The 12,282-nt window shown below is 39.9% G+C and overlaps 1 long non-coding RNA gene across 1 annotated transcript; it reads left to right on the top strand.

Moving 5' to 3' along the window:
• Nucleotides 1–2,196: 2,196 nt before the first annotated feature.
• On the top strand, nt 2,197–4,060 carry LOC110287590. Its single transcript, XR_002377233.2, has 2 exons — nt 2,197–2,298; nt 3,777–4,060. It is a non-coding gene; the product is annotated as an uncharacterized LOC110287590 (long non-coding RNA).
• The last annotated feature ends 8,222 nt before the right edge of the window (nt 4,061–12,282 follow it).

Consider the following 12,282-nt stretch of genomic DNA (forward strand, 5'->3'; position numbering starts at 1 on the left):
TCACTATCATTGTGACTATGAAAAGTGTATGTCACTCGTTAATGACATCATAGCTAAGAAAGATGTTTGTAGTAATTACTGCCAGATACCATAGTAATCTTCATGCATTATCTCTACATTAACCTAGATAAAACATGTTAGGTAAAGTCATGTATTCTAAAACATTTTAGAAGTCAATCAACAATGCCAGTAACACCAATATCTGGGAATCAACTTAGATATGGAAGAAAGAGCAAAGACCAAAGAGAACCCATAGGCTGCTTGCTGCTTCAGTGGGTCTGATAAATAATATATAGAATAAATTAGGAGGGCATAAAAAGGAAGGAGTTCAGATTTTGATATTAGGCATGTCCCACAGACAGGAGAATCTGACTGGTGGGTGACGGGACATGAATCACACGTTTGATTATCAGAGTAGTAGGTGATCATGACACCCGAGTTCAGGTAAACAGGGCACTGGATCTGAAGAGGAGACTTGACTGCCCTACTGCATTTAAATTGGAGCTGCAATCCTTTCAATTTTTTAAATATTTGAGTTATTGTTGGTGTGGATCGGTGTATGGTGAGTTACCGTTGGTGTGGATATATGTATGGTTTCTGTGCATGAATGGAAGCACAGGAGTGGCACAGCACACTTGTCGGGGGTCACAGGACAAGTGTTAAGAGTGTTCTCTCTTTTCATCCTAAGATTTCTGGAGATTGGATTTAGGTCCTCAGGCTCAGTGACAAGAGCTTTTACCCACTGAATCATCTTACTAACTCAAACCATTTCATCCCCTCCCTGTGCAGAATTTTTATTTTTCTGGCTCAGGTTTCTCTCGTGTCTCCTTAAAGTATTTGCAACACTAGTTATTTCCAACCCTGTGATGCTTTCTTCCAGGTGTGAGAACCAGCCAGGAAGATGTTTCATTATCAAAATATAAAGTCATGAGCCTTACTGATAGATGCCCTTGTTTTATCTGTCTCTAATGAAGTCTTGTTACCACTCCAGAGGTTTCCCCTTATGCGTATATATGCAGCATTGCAACACCAGTCAGCTTTAAAAATACTGGGGTCAAATGTAGCTGGTGTTTCCATTTGGTGTTCCATTTCATGTGAACACCAAGTATCTGGCTCTAACTCCATCAGGATATTTAATTGACATTTATACTATTGTTTTTTCTTCATTTGTGAATTTCTGGGTGTGTGTGTTTGTATGTGGGTGCGTGTGTGTGTGTGTGTGTGTGTGTGTGTGTGTGTACATATCTCTGTGTTTGCATACAGGCATACAAATGCACACATATACAAACATGTACAAGTACCCATGTGGAGGTCAGCAGATAACTTCAGGTATTGGTTAGCACCTTCCACTTGATTAACACAGGGTCCCTTTGCTGCTCCATACCCAGGATAGCTGCCCTGTGAACTTCCCATGAGCCTCCTGCCTCTGCCTCCTATCTTTCTGTGGCACAGCTGGGATTACCAGCTATACTTGAGTTATTTGGATTTGATCTCAGATCCTTATGCTTTCATAGCAAGCACTTGACCAACTAAACAATTGACCTTGTTTCCCTCATTAGAGCTTCCTGAACCGTGGGTTCATTGCTATATTGAAACACACCTTATCAGAGTTGTTATTGCTGCGGGAAATAATGTCTCTATTTCTAGATCACCATTTCCAAAGGATAGCAAGCCTCCAAATCTCCACTATGGATCACAGAGGGGAAAAATGCTTCCGACACTCTCCATTCCTCGACTATTAAAGTTTTGAAATTTTCTAATACATTACTAACTTTGGAGCATTTTTACTTAAGTGTTTGTGATGATGATTTTTCCTCTGCTGTTAATATAATAAGTTTTTGATAGATTGTAATCCATCTCAGTTCATATGATATGTGCATTTCATATCATTAAAGCATGTTATATATGTATTTTTTTTGTTTTGGCATCTTTCCTCATGCTTCAACCCAGGTGAAGCAATAATCTCATCTCAATGTGCAATTGCCAAATATTTAAATTCCAGAATCAGAACTCTGAGTTCCTTTGGAAGCCATGGCAAAACAAGAACCCACATGCTCCTTGACTAACCACAAACGCACAAAGTTAAATGTGAAATATTAATCACTGCACTCAGTGCACCCAGCTCTTTTTGGAATGGCAAGCATTCCAAAGGGCATAAAACTCAAAAGTTTTGGCTCAATCACATTCTCCTTTAGCAACCATGGAAACAGCAAGGTTGTAGTAATTCATGCACATGGAGGCCTGCTACAGCACCCCAACACACGCATTCAAATCTAAAATTCCCATTGCTTTTATCAGGTGCGTATATTCACCATTTAGCTGCTTTCTATCCTCTCCACTTTGCCACATATGATTTTTGTGTCTATGAAAGCATATGTGTGTGTGTGTTTGTGTGTGTGTTGCATGTGTATAGATCATGGCATGTGTGTGTAGGTTTGAAGAGAACACACAGGAGTCAGCTCTCTATTTCTACCATGTGGATTTAGGGGTCTCATTATTGTCCTCATGCTTCGAAACAAGTGACTTTTACTCACTGAGCCATCTCACTGGCCCATTTATAGGTTTTTAAAAATATTATCCCAAGACTCAACCAATCTCAACATTATGTTTAGGTGATTATCTGTCATCTTTTTGGCTAGAAACAGTCCCTCAGCCTTTTCTTGGAAAGATGGGGATTCTTGCCCTTTACACAGACTATCATGGGGATGGAGAGATGGTTTGTTGCTTAAGAGTTCTTGCTGATCTTCCAAGAATATATATCAGGTGATTCCGACTCATTTCTAACTCCAGCTCCAGGAGACCTAACACATCCTTTGGAACCAACACACAGGTAAGAGACACATGTACACACATATGTAAAGGTTTTAACTAAATTCTCCAAGTATATCAGCTTTTCAAAACACCTGTCAATATAAATCTATCTAAAACCCCTTCATGAAAATTTTCTCATTACACAGTGTGAGTGAGAAGTTCTGGAAATGATAGGATGGCTTTGTAAAAGCTCAATTACATGATTTCCATTTACCTCGGGACTGGTGATGTGAACTTTGGTCAATGTGGATCTTCCATTTCTACTAATTTTTCATTTGTTTCACAGGAAATTTGTGTATAATGCTCTAAATCATACAGTTTCTATATGTAATTCACAAATGTTAGCCTGCAGTGAAAATTTAAAACTCATTTATTTATGTTACATGGTAAATTTTTAGTCTAGGATAGGGTTTTTCTTATCTCCAAATATAGACTAATTTAAGACAATATGAACTTACATATTTTCATTCTACACAGTGGATTACAGTCTACATCGATCACTGCAGTAATTACTTTTCCCATTTCTGAGACAAAATATCTGACAGAAGCAATATGAGGCAGAAATTATTTTGCACAGACCTTGGGTTGTAGTTCATCATGGTGGGGAGGCTGTAAGAGGACTGAGAGGTTGTCTCATTGCATCTAGTCAGAAAGTTAAATGGAGAGTTCTGGCTGTGTCATGTGATGCATACTCATGTGAAACTTTGCTGAAGTAGACCCACAAGAGGACACATGATATTTGGAGAGAGTATATGAAGGACTCACTCAACAGACAGTAAAGGCACATTTACATAGCTAGACATGCAACGCTTAGGTGGTCTTATGTCTTCACTGATCTTTACTTCATTGAGAGAGGTATGAGGGAGACTATCTCCTCAATTTCCAGCTATATCATATATATATATATATATATATATATATATATATATATATATATCTGCTTCCATGGACTCCTGTCATTTCAGTGGATGCTTGGATGTTTCTGCTGGATAGTGCTTCCACTGCTGAATCATGCTTGGTGACGACAGACACTCTCTGAACTGGATTGATGGTATCCTGACACTACTGAACTGGACTGCTGCTATTCTGACAATAGAGATTGGAATCACCCCAAAGGACTACTTCTAAATAGGTCCTCATCTGCTTGTCCTATTTACCCTTTCTCCTACCCTGCCTTTGGACAGTAGGATCGAAAGGAGAATCACAGCATGTGAGAACCCTTATTAAAGTTGGTTTTGAAAAATCTAAACCTTCAGGGAAGCAGAGAGCAATGAATGCTAGTACTTTGTTCACTTCCTCCCTTTTATTCAGTCTGGGACCCCCTAGACCATAGAATGGCACTACCCACATCCTAGCCATCTCAGTTAAAATTTCCAGATATGTGCTCCCTATCTATTATTTATCTATCTATCTCTATCTCAATATCTCGATATATATATATATATATATATATATATACACACACACACATATATATATATGTGTGTGTGTGTGTGTGTGTGTGTGTATGTGTGTGTGTGTGTCTGTGTGTGTGTGTATACATCTGTCCAGAAGTGGCCCTCCATTCTGTAGTTCTATCCTTCACTTTCATCCACATGAAAATAGATTCTTATTACACTACAAACTATACACTTAATTAGTTATAACAAGTTTGAAGGAAGATTAAGATATTTATTCCCCAGAAAACAATAAAATACACAAGGAAGAACTAAGCCCATAGCCAGAATGTCTAATCCTATGTCTTTTCTTTAATCCTCATGCTCCATGACTCTTTTTTTTGCCTATCTTCTTCCACGACTCATACTAATCTGCATTTAAATGAACTTTTCCCCATTACAAAAAAAATAATTTCTTCTTTATTATCAAACTTAGGTAACTTTTACAATCTTAGCTTCTTATTTCAAGATCTGACTTTCTGCTAACATATTTGTCTGAAACCCAAAACAGCACTAGACTACTTTTGCATTTATCTAATAATTTAATAATTTTGTGACCTCTCTTGCTTCACCGAAATAAATCTGTACCTCCAAAAGAATTTGTGCCACATTTTTAAAATTATTAACCAAGGACAGCAGTCATTTCTATTTGTAATTCCCTTGAGTTTGACCCTGTTTGTCTTCTCTTAGCACTTTGTCCTCCGGCTGCTTGTTTACTAGACTATAGTGAAGGAGAAATACTGTTTGAACTTCTTGCTTGATGCTGTGCTGTTTGGATTTGGTCATGTGAGACAAGGCCAAATTTTTCCTATTAATTTGCAGTAAAATTAAGCACTTCCCCTCATATTATGGCAGGATGAGGCCACCCAGTTGGATGACAAGTGTCCCAAAGTAGGCAAAGGCATCAGAAACAGCCCCTGCTCCCTCTGTCCCACAAAATCACCAAGCTATACAACTATAATATATATACAAAGGGCTTAGGTTTGACCAATGCAGGCTTCCTGAATGTTGGTTCAATCTCAGTGAGCCCCTACAAGTCCAGGTTTGTAGATTCTGCAAGTTTTCTTGTGATGCCCTTGTCTCCTCTGGCTCCTACAATCCTTGTCTGGCCTCTTGAATAGGATTCCCCAAACTCCACCTAATGTTTGGTTGTAGGTCTTTGCATCTGTTTCCATCAATAGCTAGATAAAAGCCTCTCTCATGACAATTGGGTTAGGCACCAATCCATGAGTATAGCAGAATATTATTAGGCATCATTTCATTGATGTGTGTGTGTGTGTGTGTGTGTGTGTGTGTGTGTGCCAGTTTTGTTTGGTTCCATCCTGGGTCTGTACTATCAAGCCACTAGTTTCTTGTCCACTAGACAGTGGAAGGAGTAGGCTCACTCTTGTGGCATGGGTCTCACAGGAGACCAGTCACTGGTCAGCCATTCCTACAGTTTCTGGGCTACTTTTACCCAGCACATCATGATGTCAGAATAAATTGTAGGTTAAAGGTTTTGTGGCTAGGTTGGTGTCCCAGTCGCTCCACTGAAAGTCTTGCCTTCTAGTTATAAGAGATGGCTTGTTCAGGCTTTGTATTCCCCATTACTAGGAGTCTTAGCTATGGTCACTCTAATAAATTTCTGTCAGTTTCCACTATACTTGGTTTCTACCTTGATTCTGAATAGATGCATACTACCCTCTCCCTCTATACCCTCCCCACCTGTCCCCTCCTGTTCCCATCCCCACATGCCCCCAGTCCACACACAATATTTATTCTATTACCCTTTCCCAGGGAGAGCCATGCTTCCGCTCATTCCCCTTGAGTCTTTCTTGTTACTTAGCCTCTCTGGATTCTTAGATTAAACACAGTTATTCTTTACATTGAAGTTAATATTCACTTGTAAATGGATACATGCCATGTTTGTCTTTTACAGTCTGGGACACCTCACTCGGGATGATATTTTCTAGCTGTATCCATTGCCTGGAAATTTCATGATGTCACTGTTTTTAATAATGAAGTAATACTCCATTTTTTAAATCCAATCTTTGGTTGAGAGACATGTAAGTCATTTCCAATTTCTGGCTATCACATATGGATCGGCTATGAACATAGTTAAGCAAGTGTTATTGTGGGATAGGGGAACATCTTTTGGGTATATGTCCAGGTACAGCTGAGTCTTGTTGATCAAGGCCCAATTTTCTAAGAAACAGACATTGATTTTTTTTTCAAAGTGTCTGTACAAGTTTGCACTACCACCATCCCTGGAGAAGTGTTCTTGTTCTACATCCTCACAAGCACGAGCTGTCACTTACGTTTTTGATCTTAGCCATTCTGATGAGTGTAAGATAGAATCTCAGAATCAATTTTGTTTCGAATCGCCCTGATGGCTAAGAGTGTTGAACATTTCAAGAGCTTCTCTTCTCTTGAGAAGTCTCTAGTTATATGTGTACCCCTCCTTAATTGGCTTATTGAGTTTCTTGGGTTTATTATATATTTTAGAATTTGGCCTCTGTCAGATATAAATAATAATTTTCACAAGAACAATAAGGGAAACTGAAGGAATTTTGAGGTAACAGAATGCAAGGCAGCATGTATATGTCCATCATTCCGTCACGGATGGGGACAGCATCACCTACAGAACTCAAAGTTATCAAAACATCATGGGTCACCCAAGAAGAATAGAAAAACTAAACACAGTCACCATGAAGATTCAAGCCAAAATTAAAATAGAAGTGAGTGAGGAGTCAGTGAACCCAACTGATTTTGGAGTCTGGGAATGTGGACGAGATGTGTTTTCAAAGTCAATCAAGCACAAGATGTGTGCAGTGTGCATTTTCATATCTCGAAACAGACTCAGATGTCCACCTCAACTTACAAACTCACAATGCAGTTTAACATGGACGCACGTATGAAATAATCTCTACATGCACCGAGTATGTAAAATTTTAAAATATTGACTGTGACTACAACTGTTAAGGCAGGAATGAAAGAAAAAAAACAAAGGCATTACTTAAAAATGACAGGGAAGGTCACGTATTAAATGACACGATTAATATGAGAAGCTGATTACTTAAGGATATTAAAGATATTAAAAATATAAAGGATACTAATGCAATGAGATCTTATGGAAAATATTTGGAAGGGTTTTCTGGTAGGAGGTATGAGATGTAAGTAAAGTGTGTGTGTGTGTGTGTGTGTGTGTGTGTGTGTGTGTGTGTGCATGTGTGCCTGTGTGTGCATGTGTGTGTGTGTGTGATCACATGTGACTGAGTATACCTGTGTGGCATGAGCATGTGGAACCCTATTGATGTTGGGAATCGTCCTTGATCATTCTCCACCTTGCTTACTGAGAAAGGTTCTCGAAAGCAAATCCTACTTTTAGTCTAACTAGCCAGTTTGCCCAGCGAATCCTCTGTCTCCAGGGGTTTTCTGCCACTGCGCTGGTCCTGGTTTTAGCAGGGCTCTGAGGATCACACTGCCAGTCCTCATGCTTCCTTGGCAAGCTCTTTAACTAGTTTACTGAGTTGTCTTCCCAACCCACACGTAGTAATTGGTTAAGATGAAGAGCCAGGTCAGCTTAAGTGCAAACATGTGAGTTGTTTTAACAAAGGTGCCAGTGGGTAAATCACTGAATTGGAAAACCTCAGCACTGCGGGTGAATGAAGACTTGTTTCACAAACTGCGGAATCTTTTCAGGCAAAGCAAAGCAGTCTTCCCAACAGGCCTTCTGACAACTTTTATATGATAAAGTCAGCACTTCACAAATATACTTACAATTGACAAGCTGTGTACCCATCTCTCATTTACAAAGCCAGCATTTTAAACTGCCTTTATATTTCTCCTTTCCCTTGCCCCCATGCCTGCATACTAGAATCAAAGTTTAATATTTAGCCATAGTGACGCTAACATGCTCCTGAAATAACTGTTGAGACTTCAGCAAAGTGATAGTTCACACTAAGTAAAATAAAACAGAATTTCCAAGGGAGATAACAGAAGAGAACCTTGTAAAAACTCAAAGAAATAATCCTGCTCCAGGGGACATAGAAACGAGGTCTACAACCATGCCCTCCATCTGTTTATCACTGTAGAATTCCAAACACACCCTGTTATCCTAAGTACTCTGAGAACCTCTGTGACTCTGGCCCTTGGTGGCCACAGATGGCTCTGAGAGGCATTGTCCTAGGGGCTGAACTAATGGCTCAACAGTTAACAGTGCCTGCTGCTCTTGTGTGGGGCTTGGATTTGGTGCCCACCACCCACATGGTAGCTCATAGTGGTCAGTAACTCCCATTTCTGAGGATCCAGTTCCCTCTTTAGGTCTCCACAGGTACTGTATGTACATACATTCAGGAAAAAAAAATCACATATACCTAAAATAAATAAATAAATAAATCTTTGAACAAAAAGGAAAACAGATTTTAGAGCAAGGCTCTTTGAGACTCAAGTGGAGATTTAACTCTGAAAAATAACTCAGGATAGTAGATCGACAGTAGCATTTAGGTAGCACATGTAACAGAACTGTAACAAGCATCAACGTAGCATATTGGTCTTTTTTTTCTGCCAATGAAACACTAATAAATATTGCTCAGGTTACTATTTTAAAGATGTTTATTTGGCCCCAGTGGTTTTGTCCAAGAATGATGTATCTCACGTAGGACAAGGCCTTAGATTTGTGGAATGCTGGCAGCACAGGGAATCCTATAGTGAAATACACGGAGTCATATAAAAACTAGGCTTTTATAACACAGTTACTCAAAATAACTTTCATTAATTATATGGATGAATTGATCCATCCAAAAGGCAGAACCCCATGTGATGACGTCTCCCTGATCTGACTTGCTGGGTCGTGATCTTTCTTACCAGCTCATGATGGTAAGAGAGATCATGGTCTGGTCTACAGATTGACTTTCAGGGCAACCAAGCTTTGGCAGTGAAGGACACCATTGAACACAAAATGTTGGTGAATATGTAATGGGACAGGGAGGGGGGGCATATTCCAGCTCCAGAAAGCAGAGGAATGTGGCATATTTGGCTATGAGGTTCTGGCTTTAGAGCCAAGGATAGAGGAAAGGGATAATGGAATCCTTCTGCAACTAAGCAACTCCACTACTGAGGAGAGTTGTGTGGCAGGGCTGTCCCTGTATAGGCCCAGGAGGCCATTGTGTGAAGCTGCAGAGGTGAAGGCTGAATTGCCTTGGTAGCACCAAGATATTGAAGGTGACAGAGCCATGAGATACCTGCCAAGTAAAGCTATTAACAGGGAGTGGAAACAGTTGGAAGATAGGGAAGTATGTTGAGGTCAACAAAGCAGAAAGGGATTGGAGAGTTGGAGAGCATTTTGACATTGGACAAGGAGCATCCAAGTTTAGAGTTTGCCTGGCTGGTTTTTCGGTCATACTTCAGTTTAGAATCTGCTGGCTATGCTCCCTTTCCTCTGTTTTAGAACAAGTGATATTTCCTGTGTCCTTTTATATTAGAACTATGTGATCTGTTTTTCAGTTTAATTTTACTTAATTTAATAATTAAGAGATTGCACCAGGCTTAGAAGAAACTTTGAACTTCTAAACAAGCTTAAGACTATTATAAACTATGGAGATTTTTGAAGTTGGAGTGAATTCAATTTTACATTGTGATATGGCTACAACTCTATGGGGGCCAGGTATTGAAGTGTGGTGGTTTGAATAGAGATAGCTCCCATAGACTCAAGTCTTTGAATGTTTGGCCCAAAGGGAGTGGCACTATTAGGAGGTGTGGCCTTGTTGGAGGAAGTGTGTTACTTAGTCTGGGGCGGGGGCGGGGATTTTTAGGTCTGATGTGCTCAAGCTATGCTAAGTGCAGCATTCACGTCTACTGCTTGCAGACCAAGATGCAGAACTCTCAGCTACCTCTCTAGTACCATACCTGCCTGCATACCAGCATGCTTCCCACCATGAAGATAACGGACTCAAATCTCTGAAAGCGTCAACCAGCCCTTATTAAATGTTTTGCTTCATAAGACTTTCTTTGGTCGTGTTGCTTCTTCCCAGCAATAGAAATCACAATGAAGACACTGACATACAGAGGGTATCTTCAATTAATGCTGTCATGACTCCCACAAAAATCTTAGTCTCCATTTTGCACATCACTTTGACATCTGCAACAGATCTGCAACCCCAGACAGATGCTGGTAGATTGTCAAAATGTCAAGCTTGTAGTCCCCTTTGCATTGGTAAGTCAAGAGCTGATATTTTTTCCTAAGGGAAGTTAACGAAACTGTGAGTGCAAGTTATATAAATTTTACATGGATTTTCTGTTACTTTCTACCATAATCAGAAAATAGAAAATTAATTCATCTTATATGTGGGGGATGGGAAATATAATACATTTACAAAGGTATGAGTGATGGAGAAAACAATACGTGTAGTTTGTGACAAACTTCAGTACAAGAATCAAGATGGAGGGCATTGGGATTCTAAGGAACGTGTTACCTGCAACTACCAAGCACTGCAAATGATGGAGTTACAGATCAGCAACACTGGGTGATCATGTGGCCAGAACCACCCATTTGGAAATGGGTTCTATCTTATTCAGTGACGTAGACCCTGCAGTGATCAATCATAGGAGAGAGTGTCTTGGGTCCACACTAGTGTACTCTCAGTTGTATTCCCTAAACAAGGATAAGGATTGAGCACTGTTTGTAGACAAGTGAGTTCCACCTGTGAGTAGATTGAAGATGACTGAATGTTACTGCCTTTCAGTTCAACTTCGTGGTGGCCTTGAAGCTAAAAGTGACAATCTTCCAGCTCGTTTTGAGATCATCTGGGTATCTGTTTGGGATGAATATGTAATACCCAAAATGAATTCAAGACCACTCAGTCCCTTCCCCCTTCGAAAAGGACTTTCCAAACTGAACTAGCAGGCCAAGTGCAGAACCAGATAAGGAAGCTGGCTGACTAAACAATTGTAAAAGCATAGTTTTAACAGTCAAAATGATTAAGCCTGAAGCTACCAAAATAACATTAGCTGTTCTCAGAGAAATAACCATAACAAGATTAGCAATTCTCCTGCCCCGCCCTGCCCCACACTGAATTCTGACAAAGACCACAAACCACCCTGACCTCATTGCAAGAATTCCCCTGATGTTAATAGCTGTGATGTTAATAGCTGACCCATAAGTTCAAACTACTATTTGCTGACCAAATCATAACTCACCATGGGAGCAAGCAAAGTGAGACACTAGGCCAAAGGGTTACTTAGTCACTATATATACCAACCAATGCCTGAAAGGGTTACTTGCTACACCAATGAGAACCCTGTTGCTCAAATCTGCCCGTTACAATGGTATAAAAAGTGTGTTCTTTCTTTGTTCTTGTTCTCTCCTCTGGCCTGCGTGCTGAGAAGGGGGTCCCCAACATGTTGGATCAATAAAAATCCTCATGCATTTTGCAGCGGTAGTGGTGGTCTCTGTGGTCCTTGTGAGTAAGGGTCTTTTGACGAACTACAACAAATAGACAAGTGGCCCAATGGAATGCAACACCAGGACAATGTTAGTGTTGAAGATTTGAAAGCAGCAATTGAAGACAACAAGGGCTGCACCATCATGCTGTCCCCCTATCTATTTCGATCATCATCAGTGTATCTTTCCTCACGCTCTTTCATCCCATTGAAACATTCCTCTGTCTCTTCTACACTATCCCACTGAATCTTCAATGTGAAATATGTTTAACTGTGCATGATTGTTTTTATGATCTTTTGTATTCCTTTAAGATCCACTGTAACTATGGTGGGAAAGGCAAAGTCAGGAGCTCACGGAAGCAGATTACATTACTCCTGTACGAACAGGAAAAGATGATTGACTCTTAGCTCATTTCCTTCTGTTTCATTCTGTTCAGGACTACGGTCAGTGCGATGAGTTGCCCACATTCACTGATTTGCTCAGTTATCAGCTGAGGAGACTCATGTTTGTATAGTCACACCTGAATTTCTACATGATTACAAGAGAGCAAACAAAAATTATAATATGAACACTGTGAGGTAAATGTTCCTATTTTCACCAATTCTAAGCTCTAGG

The sequence above is a fragment of the Mus caroli genome (genome assembly GCF_900094665.2).
Source record: "Mus caroli chromosome 6 unlocalized genomic scaffold, CAROLI_EIJ_v1.1 6_unlocalized, whole genome shotgun sequence".
Lineage (NCBI taxonomy): Eukaryota > Metazoa > Chordata > Mammalia > Rodentia > Muridae > Mus > Mus caroli.